Source organism: Cajanus cajan, chromosome 2 (assembly GCF_000230855.2).
Source record: "Cajanus cajan strain Asha chromosome 2, NIPB_CcT2T_4, whole genome shotgun sequence".
NCBI lineage: Eukaryota > Viridiplantae > Streptophyta > Magnoliopsida > Fabales > Fabaceae > Cajanus > Cajanus cajan.
This window is the reverse complement of record NC_138518.1, coordinates 57,811,014-57,824,340: the sequence shown is the minus strand read 5'-3', so window position 1 is coordinate 57,824,340 and position 13,327 is coordinate 57,811,014.

Below are 13,327 nucleotides of genomic sequence, written 5' to 3'. Positions count from 1 at the left end.
TCACAGCCTCTGTTTGCCACATATCTCACGTAATTTCTCTTTTGCTTTTTTAAATCATATTATTAATATAGAAATAATTAATATCTATCAAAGAATTTGATTTTTTTGTTTTATAATTTTCTCTCTCAATTTTTTTTTTCATACATAAGATTCAAACAATAATCTTATTTAAGAAGATTAAATTTAATATCACTTAAACTAACAATTATTAATATATATATATATATATATCTTATAAAATAATTAATGAAGTTAATTTACATATAAAGAATTAATAATATCTTATTTTATGAAAGTGATCTGGTACTTTATTTTGATTTATGTATACTAATTTTTTCATTTTAATTTTAAAATATTTTTTAATTTTTTAAGTCTTTATATTTAAAGAAAATAGTCACTAATTTTTTACTTTAACAATATTAATTTTGATATAATTTTGATTTACCAATCATTATAAATAGATCAACTTTATAAATTAAAAATTCATTATATATATGGTAATTTATGATTAAATGACATTTATGCTTTTAGTGTATAGTCTAATTTTGTTTTCCAAGAACAATCTCAACCAAATACCCGTTAGAATTCATCCTCAAATAATAATTTCCAAATATTTCATTTCACATTTTCATTTTTTTTTCATGCACTATTATTGAAGGTCAAATCAATTACTTCCCTATTTTCACAAACAACTTTATGTTTCGTAGATGCACTGCCTCTTCTCAAAAACGGAGCTAATGTTTGTAATGGCTTCAATGAAATCTCACCATTTGAAAAATGCCTTGTCATCAATGGCCATTTGATAGGGTTTGATGTTGACTTCAAATTTAATTGAAGTATCAAAATGGACGTTAAAGTTTACAATAACTATATATGAATATGGTTTCCACTTTGTGACAAGTTGAATTCAAATTTGGATAAAGATTGGAGCAGTGAAACACCTCTAATTGCTCAATGGGTAACTATTTTGGGGTGGATATTCATAAAGGTGTAATGCAATGAGACAAGAAGTGGGTTCCTAATTAATGATGTAGGTTGAGTAAGAATTGATGGAGTATTCACGAAAAAAGGAAGATGGAATGAGACACACAAATAAATCTCTTTGCATTGAGACAAGTCTACCAAGCTAGGCATTGCATATTTTCCATTTTTTCATATTTCTTGATTCGTAGGGTCTTGTAACAAATTTAATGAGTTTATGGAAGAAGGAATCAAAGAGTTATAATAATTAAAAAAGTGTTGAGCAAGAGGCACAATTCAAGAGACGTTTATACACATTAATTATTGTTGTGAGAAATATATTAGTTTATTTAATCAATTAAACATGCATTTTGAAATATTGCAAATTAATTAATATCAATGATCATAATTTAATTCCAATGTATATACTCTCTCTAAACCTAAATACTACATATAAAACAACAAAATGCTTATAATTTTTATATTAAAATATAAAAAAATTTAATCAAGTGAATCTTATTTAATATTTTTAATCTAAAAATACCGCTAAGATAATAAACAAAAACATTATCTATCATTATTGTAGTTAAAAATATATTTTAAAAAATATATAATGTATATTTTATTTAAAATTAAAAAATCAAATATATTTAATAAACTTTTTAAATCTATATGAAATTAGTTATTTTTGTTTATATATAAATTCAAAGAAAATACATATCAAAGAGTACGACATAAGGATGCAACTTGTTTCACAACTTAGACAATGATTTGTAACTAGTCCAAGAAGATGATCACCTTCACTGTGATTGAGACAAGACCTAGACTAATATGGGAGACAAAAATGAAGATTTATGGTAGTAGATGAAAAACTCATATATTAATAAGAGTTTAATAATGATGCTAAGATAATTTTAACCAATTATTTAATTAAATATCACTGTTAATATGACTTATTATTTTTATGAAGTATTTATTATAAAAGTCAATAATTTATTATCAATGATAGTTTATAATTAAATAATGATGTAAACTTATTTTATATATAGTATATTATCGATTTTAATAAAGTAATGTCGTGAATGAGGTATATTATTATACTTATATATTTATGTGGTCATTTTCCTTGAAGAAAAAAAGCTAATTATTTATGACCAAAGGTTTACACAGGAAGCAGATTAACCAGATATATGCCTTTTAATTTCATTGTTTGCATTCTTGCCGGAAAAAATGGCTAGGTTGCAATAGTTTATAAGAATAAAAAATAGAATTTAAATATTTTTTTAATCTATGTAAAATGAATATGTTTTAATTTTTATTTTTGTAAAAAAAATTCTTTTTTTTTAAAAAAAATTTGAAATTATTATTTTAGTCTTTTTATTATGTGACCTATTTTAATTACTTATGTGTTTATTAAAAAGTAATGTAATAATTTCAAGTGGTATCCACATCTCTATATATATAATATTATATATATACTTTATATATATATGTAACATTTTTTAATTTTTTATAAATATATATATATATATATATATATATATATATCTAAAAATGATCATTAAAAATAATTAAAAAATTTAAATTTTAGAAAGATGAAAATCAAAGAAAATATTTTATAGAGATTAAAACAAAAAATTATTCATGTTACATAAACCAAAATTAATGTAACGACCTGCCTTGGTCGTCACACTGCGGAACAACACAATACACTACTGAAATATATATATATGCTAAAATAGTATAATAAGAATATTTACAACACAAGTTGTTAAACAAACAACAAAAAAGAATCCAATTATAAACAACAAAACATGCTACCATAAGGTAGCCTACAAAAGAAACATTCACTCCAAGCAACTTCTGTTGCCTTTAGCAGTTATCTCCTAGTCTATCCCTACCCTACTCTCATATATTGTATGATCATCGCAATCAAAACCACCTGGAAACATGGAAGAGTAAGCTAGAAAAAATAAATAACTCATAATAATTAAATATGCAATACAACAACTATATAATCATCTTCACATCCAACACAAGTAACAAACAACATATATACCACACATCTCAACATCATTTCAACTTAATTCCAACACATTAAACGCTAATCAACACATTATCAACACATCAACACATATGTTTAAAACATGTAACACAAACCACTATACAACTCATCATAATAGTCACCATATTCAACACAACGACAAATAACACATGTATTACATACCTTTCATTAACATATATATTTAAAAGCAACTTACAATACAAGTAATATAGTAACGCTATCATCATCATCATCATCATACTTGTTCAACATACAACACAATACTAAAATAACATATGAATATAAAAGTAACCTGCAACACAACGTCACTACCAATAATAACAACTTATTCATCAGGCGACACACAACACATAGATAACATACATCTCAACAACACCTTTACAACACACCAACACATACAACTCATATCATCACAATATCAACTCATCAACACGTGCAACTCATATCATCACAATATCAACTCATCAACACATATGCGTCGTCACGCATTTCAACTCGGAGATCTCACAACACAAGGTGAGCAATCTAAGTGGCTAGATCCTACCGAACCAACAACAAAAAACCTTTTTGAGCTTGCTAGGTAAACAACAAATTTGGATAAAAATTCACAACATGATAACAATTTCTTAGACTTTGCCACTTAAACAAGGAAGTATAGTACTATGTCAGGATAGGACAGCTGGGTTTAGGCTTACCACGACATTAGCTAGCTTAACTAAGCTACCTATGAGATTAGCCTACTGACTATCTTCCAAATACTACAATCTTTTGATACTTGATTAGGAACTAAGTTTCTGACTTCGTACTTTACTCGAATTAGTCGCTTGTAATCGGTATAGCTCGACCTGAACCTTATACCATGGTCGCTTCATACACGTGTGCCTCGACCTTGCCCACACATGGGACCAACTAAGTCCTAGAGGAGAACAACATCATCCACTCCAAGGGACAACTTCCCAAGGAGGGTTTTTCAACAAATTGGGCTCTCAAAGCACCACAACACTCTCAATCCACACAATGGGATGAACAATTTTGAAAACATCTCCCCTAGTCCTAGTGATCAACAACTCATCATCATAGCACAACAACACAGTTATCATCTCATCATCTTAACTATAAACTCATTTCAACTTTAAACAACACATTCAACTCAACAGCTTAATAGCTCAACTCACAATTTACAACTCAACCATCATAAAGTAATATATTTTCAACACATAGTACAAGATACAACTTTATAACAATATACAACTCTCATCTAACAACTTAGCAACACAGTCTACTAATAACTTTTGTATAATAAATCTCAACACATCTACACCCTTCACATCATGCTTCTCACAACTCACAACATTATCATCTCATCACAGTTCTCAAATATAAATAGTCAACACATAACATAAAGAAACTTTAACAACATACCACATATTCAACACATTTTTATTTAGCACAAAAACTCACTCAACATATAACTCTTCAACTCATTTAGCACCTCTACACAACTACACCACTTCACAACTCAACTACAACATGCATCTCACATCTCACTACTAAGTATGGCCTCATCATACTACACAACATCATTATTCAATATTTTATCAACAATTATCAACACACAACATTTTCATCACATAATACAACTCATACTACATGTTTACAACCCATCTATCATGCCAACTTACACACATATATAGTATAAATCAACCTAAACACTTAAAATAACTTTCAACTTAACCAAATCACTTATTGTGAAATGGCAGCCTTCACATAAAAATAGCATATATAAAGTTATACTACTCCTATCATGTTCATCCTTATCTCATATGAAAGATAAGAAGATTTCCTACAACTCTCATGAAGACACAAAGTCCTAATTCCATCATCTACCTTGTCAAAAATTCTAAAAACCGCAACAGTTAGCCTAAATCTTGACAGCTTGACCTTTGCTCACTAAAAAGGTCATAAATAAAGTTATAAACTTTATTTATGGGTGATTCTAGCGTCATTAGAAAGCTAACATCCAAGGTTACAACTTTCATGAAGACCTCATGACCAAATTCGGTCATCTACCCTCACCTCTGCAGCACTCAAATTAGCACTTTAGCGTTAGATTTATGCCAGCTCAGTTTCCTTTCCACGACCATGGCTGTGGACATGGCTACAAGTTTCTGCCACTTCATTTTTTAACTACAGCCATAGCTATTAATCCACAGCCATGGCTAAGGGTTTCTGCCACTTAATTTTTTCCGCACGGCTATAGCTTTGAATCCACGGCCATAGCTGTGAGTCTTAGAATTTTCTAAAAATCCATGGTTTCACCTTCGATTTTCACTCAAAATCCATCAATCTTTACCCCTAATCATGACCTACCTTCATAATCTTCACTCATTTTGTTTATACAACTCATAAACCCCAAGAAACACCACATGCACGCACCAAGATTTTAAGAGATCATCAAGAACAACCACAAGGTTTCAACTTTCAACATGCAACCAACCTTCTTAAATCCACCCCCAAAAACTCAAAATTTCTAAGAATCCAACTAATATTATGTTTCAATTTAAACAACAGCCCAAGATTCTAGCTTCCCTTACCTCGGAGGGAGAAGAATTTCGGTTCTGAGCTCACGGGGAGGAAAAGAAGAAGAAGAAGAAGAAGAGAAATGGTGATGCGAACCAAAGCTTCAAGCTTTTCTACCTTCTCTAGTATCCATCACCTATGTGAATCCTTGAATTTGAGGTTCCACAACTGAAAATAGTGAGTGGAAGGGGAAATAGAGAAGAAGATGAGTGAGAGGAACAACAAAAAAGGCATGAATCTTACAATTAATGTTTACCAATTTAAGAAGAATAAAAAAATATTTTTTTTTATAAGAATCAAAATCAAAACTTGTTATTTTAAAAAGATTAAAAATATATTTAAATTTAAAAGATAAAAACACAATATGAAATAAAATAACCATATTAACAAGAGTATTTTCGTATATTTTTTGAACCGAAACATTTTTAATTATTGTTTTTAATGTGGACAAAAAAATTATCCTTTTTAATGAGAACATTATAAGAATTATTTATAACCTTTCATCTCATTTAATTTGTTATTAGTATTTTAACCGTACAAACATATTTATTATATATAATACAATAAATATTATATTTGAATACATATATATATACATTATATTTAAAATGATTATACACAAATATTTTTAAACATATAAATTATATTTTAAATTAATTATAAATAATTTGTATTACAATAAATATTATTTATATTTATTGATGATTTATTTTAAAATATTAATATTAAATACATAAATATTTATGATAAATAAAAATAAAATTAGATAAGAAGTTAAAAAAATTCCTACAAACTCTCTTATGGAAGAAAAACCCTTAAAACACTTTAGTAGAAAATAGAGATTCGTATTTAATATATAAGAGTTGATTTTATATGTGTTTTTAAATTAAATTTCAATATTTTCTTTAAAAAAACTTATGAATAATTAAAACTAACCTTGTATACAATAAAAATATTTAATTCAATTTTTCTTGTATATTAATTGATTGATGCTAATTACTAACATACAGTACAAAAAAAAATTATCATAATACATATTTTATAGTGATATAATATACTTGTCACTAAAAAATATTTTTATTTACACTAAGAAAATAATATATATTGATATATTGTTAAAAAGTGTATGTATAAACTATAATGACACATAATATATGTTATTAAATCTCATTCAAAATCAACATTAAAATTATATATAATTATATGTTAAATAAATTTATACTTATATATTTTATACCTATAATAACAATTTTTATATATCAGTGTAACATTTTTTCATCAACAACAAACTTGATATTAGAGAGGTTATAAATTTATAAACACAATTTGACTAATTGACTAAACACTTTGATAAAAAGATGTTATAAAGAAAAGAAGAAAAATATATATAAGAGAAAAAAGTTCATATAAAAGTAACTAAAATGGAACTTGCAACTTGAGTTGTACATTAGCGAAGAAGTAAGTAATCACTAAGTAATGTCATACATCAAGAAGAAAAAAAAATTGAGAATTTAATTAGTTTTTTTTATAGGTATCTTCAATTTATTGATCTAAGAACTAAATATATCGTTCACTCACACAATATACTTATATCAATAACTACTATTATTAGAGTTTGCAAATTTAGTAATGATAATTAGATAAATTAAAATAATATAATTATGAACATTCATTTATCTAACATTTAATAACAATAACCGGTGAGCATTCTAAGAAAATAATTTACGATCTTTATTATTTTCCTCAGACATCTAATTAGTTGAAATTATTTAATTGACTGCTAACTAACTAAACTCAACCAATTAACTACCAAATGTAATTGAACATTATGAAACTGACAGTTCATTTATGTTGATATTTGTTAAGCATATAACATTTGTGGGGCTGTCTAATGAGGTTGTTGATGTCCTCTTGGTATTGACAAATATATTGTCGTAAGACCAACTCTAAAATAATGTGCTTTTCTAAGAAACATTCTCAATAATTGATGGAATCCTACTTCTTGAACCTAATTAAAAGTTATTTATAAAATAAATAATTTAATTACAAAATTTATAATAAAAGAAAAAACTATTTGAAACTTTTAAATAATTCAGGAATCAAGAGATTTTTATAAATAATTTAATTACAAAATTTATAATAAAAGAAAAAACTATTTGAAATTTTTAAATAATTCAGGAATCAAGAGATTAATCCAACTTAAAATAAAATATCTTTTCAGAATAAACTCACAACTAGGATAAAACCTCCTCCAAAACTCCCAAAACTACTTTTGACACGAATAATACAACTTTGATCAAACAAGTTGACCTTTTTTATTTGTTTTTATTTTGTGCAAAAGAAACATACAAAAGGGAATGGTATGCAAAGTACAAACAATTTCGCCTAAAATTGATGCTATATTATTTATTTTGTATTTATAATTTTAATTGAAATTGTTTTATTTTACTAGTAGATTAATACTTCAAATTAAAATGACGCTGCAAGGGAAATGATGTACAAACAACTTAAAATGCATGTTATATTAATGTGTGATTTATATTTATAATTGATATTTTCTTTATCCATCAAAATTATAATAACTATCAGAATTTGAATTTAAAAAATCATAAACATACTATTCTAATTCTCACCTCAATCTTAATGATTAAATATATGTTTCTATTAATAGATTAATACTTCCAAAAAAATTGTGACAGTTAAATGTTTTTTTTTGGGTATGTGCTACTATTTGAGTTTTGCTTCCAGACTGTAATTGTTTTGCAACTTGATTGAAGCAACTAGTACTTGAAAATTATTGCTACAGTCCAAATGAATTAAACAGCCCTAATGAACGTAACTCAAAATAATAACGATAAACTTCTCCAACATTTTCATTTCAGAGAAAAAATTTACTGTATCCGGTCCTTTACATTAAAAAATAAATGAGTATATATTTTTTCTCTAATTTCTTACTTTAAAATGTATTGATTACAATTTTTTTATACTTCATACATTTATTGATATATTAACAATACAAGTTTCACTTGTGGTAGAAAAAGGTATCTCTTAAATTAAGTGTAGTGCTATTTAATATATCACTATTTAAATCAATCAGGATATTTTTAGAATGAAATTTAATTTTATGACATAATTAATGAAAACTAACTATCTTAATTACTTTTATTAACTTTAATAAATTAATTATTTTTTCCTTATATAAAATATCAGAGGGAGTATAAAATGAAAAGAGATCCACTTAAGTCTAAAGAAATTGGAAGAACATATCCAATAGAAAAAAAGTTATGAAAAAAGGTTATTTGAAAGAAAACAAAAAGAAAGAGTGCATTCTTTAAAATGTTGGCCACACACCATATATTAAACCTACGATTACTAGTAGCATTTTAAATAGTGTGTATTATATGGTAAATGTGTCAAATATTCATTCTCAAATAATAAATAAATTTAATGATAAGTAATGTACACAATTGATGATATTTTAAAATTTAACAACTCATATTTTATATCAAATTTTAATTATTCAATTGTTAAGTTAAAGAATTTTAATGCATAGATGAAGTCTACAAATATTTTAAAATTTTAAAAATTATTGGATACTTCATTTCATAATTTAAATTGATTGAAATCCATGTAAAGAAATATCATATGTTTTTTAATTTTCTTAAAAAAATTAGACTTGAATTTGATATATAAAATATTTTTACTTTACTGACAATTTTAAATCAAGAATCTTGGTTTCCTATGTTTGATAATTATTTTTAAAAAAATCAAAGATTCTCAAGAGACAAGAGATATAGTTTCTAGAGAACATTTTTATATCACTTTCTTATAAAAATATTCTCATGGAAAGTTGGGAAACCGAATTAGGGAAAAAGTTATATATATATATATATATATATATATATATATAGTTAGGATTCATCTTTTCAAAAAATATCTCTCCTTCTATTTTTCTTTCTCCTTCTCTCTTGCTTGCACTCTCCTATTGTTAACCTGTTTGTTGAATAAATATCTATCTCGTCTCTATATTCGTGCGGTTATATTGTTGAGCGGGTACGTGCATATTTTTTTAATATTTATGAATATTCACATGTATATGCAGGTATTTACTAAAAAAATATCTTTAAAATATTGAAAAAAAATATTTTAACCATATATTTTAGTTATTTGTAATAGCTTTTTTTTTCATTTAAAAGTTATAAAAATCTACATAATTTTTTTTTGAAGATTATAACTAAAATTTAAATAAGATTTGCATAAAAAAGTTTGAAGATTATAAAATTAAAATTCAAATATTATTCACAATTATACTACTAATAATAAGTAGATTTAAAAACCGGATTTTAAACATTCAATCATATAAATTTAAAGTTCAAACAATAATTATTAAAATAAAATAGTTTGATTACACATAAGTCAAAATAAAAGATAATAAAGTATATTTAACTATTTTAAGTCCAAACAAAGTCCAAATAAAACTAAATTTATACAAATTCAAATAAAATTGAATTCATACAAGTTTAAATAAATTGAATATTAACGGTACAAATATGTGTGGGTATGGATACTATAATACTCGTACCCTCTCTATTAACATGCGAATTGTAACGTAGTTAGTAGACTGGAACGGGACGTTCCCAAATTGGAACGGACTGTTCCAAACTACAAACAAAAGGGTGATTTAGTAGCCCAGAACGGGCCGTTCCCAAATTGGAATGAGCCGTTCCAAACTATTAAATAGGCCTATAAATCCTAGTTTAGAATGGGCCGTTCCAAACATGGTCGTTATGGGTTAAAATGCAACCCCAGAACAGGCCTTTCTGGTTTGAGAACGGGTCGTTCTGGATGTAAATTTTACACATGATGTATGAGTCCAGAACGAGCCGTCTCGGATTCGAAACGAGTTGTTCTGGTCACTCCTAACTTCTATAAATAGGCCACACATGCATGCAATTGAAGAGAAAAAAAAAAAAGAGAACTTAGAGAGGGGTTTTAAAGAGAAGGACTTTAGACTAGGAAGCTTGCTTTTGGAAGATTGAAGTTCCCGGGTCGAGCTTTGGAAGGAAACTCTGCTTCTTCTCAGTTCTTGGCTATTCTGAGCCAATCTTCAGGTGAGGGAAGTTAGGATTCTCATGGATTGGTTGCATGTGAGTTTAGAAACTCAATTGATGCATGAATAAGAGATTGATTTGCTGATTTGAGGGGTATTTTTCATTTTTGGGGTTTTGAGCTAAAATGGGGTTTTGGTTGGCCTTCATGAATCAGATGGGTACATGTTATTTTTTTAGGACTTGGATTGAACTGTTGTTGGTGCATGGATGTTATTTCTTCCATTGCATGTGGATTAAAAAGTTGCTTGATACTATAATGTATAGTTGGTTCATATATGTATGATATATGATGTATGGTGGTGAATGATTCATATGTATGCATAGTGATGATATGTATGAATGTTTAAATATGATATGACAAGAGTATGTGTTCATATAAGTATGATTATTGATCATGATGGTGGGTAGACTAGTATGATGTATGATGCATTATTGCATGTGATGCCTTATGGCAAGAGTATGATTATTGATCATGATGGTGGGTAGACCATGTATGATGTATAATGCATTATTGCATGTGATGTCTTATTGCATGAGTATGATTATTGATCATGATGGTGGGTAGACCATGTATGATATGTGATGCATTATTGCATGTGATGCCTTATGGCATAAGTCTAGCCTAGGACTTGAGGAGAGGGAAAATGTTTTCGAACTGGAAGAGCTCACATAGAGTCTCTTGAGAGTGGTGCTTGGATAGACCACTGATATATGAGAGTGGTGCTCAAGTAGGCCACTGGTTTTGGGTGAGAGTGGTGCTCAGGTAGGCCACTGGTTTGGGTGAGTCTCCTCTAAGTCATTAGCTAGTGTTGGAGCGGAGTATGAGGTCAATGGTTATTCCCTTAACCAAGTACTATGGAAGGTGCGTGGTTCCTTGTGGATAGTCAGTGGGCGAACTCCACAAGTGACTTGGTAATGCATGCCAAGATCGTGATAAGTCTGTACCCAGCTGTGCTATACCTAACGGTGGAATCGGACTTCCAATTGTGTAAATGATATTATCCGAGTAAACTCGAGGGAGGATTTATATCTTGTTTAGTTGTGACCGAGCAGACGCATTTGGCGTGAAAACGATTGGGGTAGTTTCGGTAGGATTGGGATGTCACTTACACTGCTCTGTTGTTAGGGAGATCTCCTAGGTGTATGCATGACGATGCATTAGATGATTGATATGCATTAATATCTGTCATGAGTTGCATGTATTGCATGATTGTTATGATGATGAAGTGTATGGTGTTTGACTTCATGTTTGATGAATGAATGATTGATTGAGATGGAAGTTCCTTTAGGACTTGATTTGGATGCATGTGTAGTATAAATTTAATTATGTACTTGTATGATTGCTTTTTGAACTCTAGCTTACCCTTCTATTTCCATGTTAATTGACTGGGATGATCATACTTAATATGAGAGCAGGTCAGGGCTAGCTTGGAGTTGAGGTGACAGCTACGTGATGAGGAGTTTGTCCTAGTGTCAGAGTTACCTTTTTGGGTAACTATTGTGTGTACTTGACCGACACTAGGAGGTTATGATTTTTGGATGATTGTACATATATAGTGCTATATTTTGTACATAGAAACGTAGTTATTATATTTATATTTATACACATGTATGTATGAGTTGTTCAGTTTCTATATTATCTTAGTTCACTAGTAGCAGTGCGATTTTACTAAGTGTAGGGATCATGGCGGGTCGTTACACGAATATAAAAAATATTCGTACCTATTATCCGTGGATATCGTTTACAATATCCATTTTCTATCTGTTGCAAATTTTATTTGCAGATACCCATGGATAGGGATTTTTTTAACATCCCTACTCCCTCCCATATTTATATTTCTCTCTCTTTCTCCGTCTTATATCTTTATTTCTCTATCTCTCTTTTGTATCTCATTATTTATTGACCTTATCAATTTTAATAATATTATTAAAGTCTGTTTTATTCTTATAGTTTAATGGTATTTGTTAACATTTTTTTAAGAATAAAAATATATTTATATCCTTTTTAATTATAAGGTAGCATTTTTCTTACCAACTTGGGTTGATGCAAGTGCAAGAGACTCACATGGTTTAACTAAGTAGTTAGAGTTTGAATCCTGCGAATGTAAAAAACTCATGTTAGGATGGGATACCCCTATGGGAGATTGTCTACTTGGTAATGAATCAAGAAAAAGGGTAGCATGTTTATGTCTTTTGTTGAATTCTGTATTTAAATAATTTTAACAATAAGTTTTAAACTTTTAAAATAGTTTAATATCATATCTATAATAAAAATTGAGTAAATAAATATATCTAATGAGATTAATTTAATAAAGAGTATTTTTGTAAAAATTATTTATATACTCAAGAATATATTATTATAACCAAACATAAAAATCTTTAATTCCCGAAAATCTTGTATGAATATTCTCATGAACTTTTATTATTAACAAAAAAGATTTTAACGATTCTCAAGATTCATGATTTTCATAATTTATAATTATCAAGAATTATGATTCTTATATATGAAGAAATGTCTCTTTTATCAAACATTCCTTTAGAATAAGTGAATATTTTCTCGTATAAAATAAGCTTATGCACAAGAAAATTTGCAAAAGTTCTCTGGTACTAA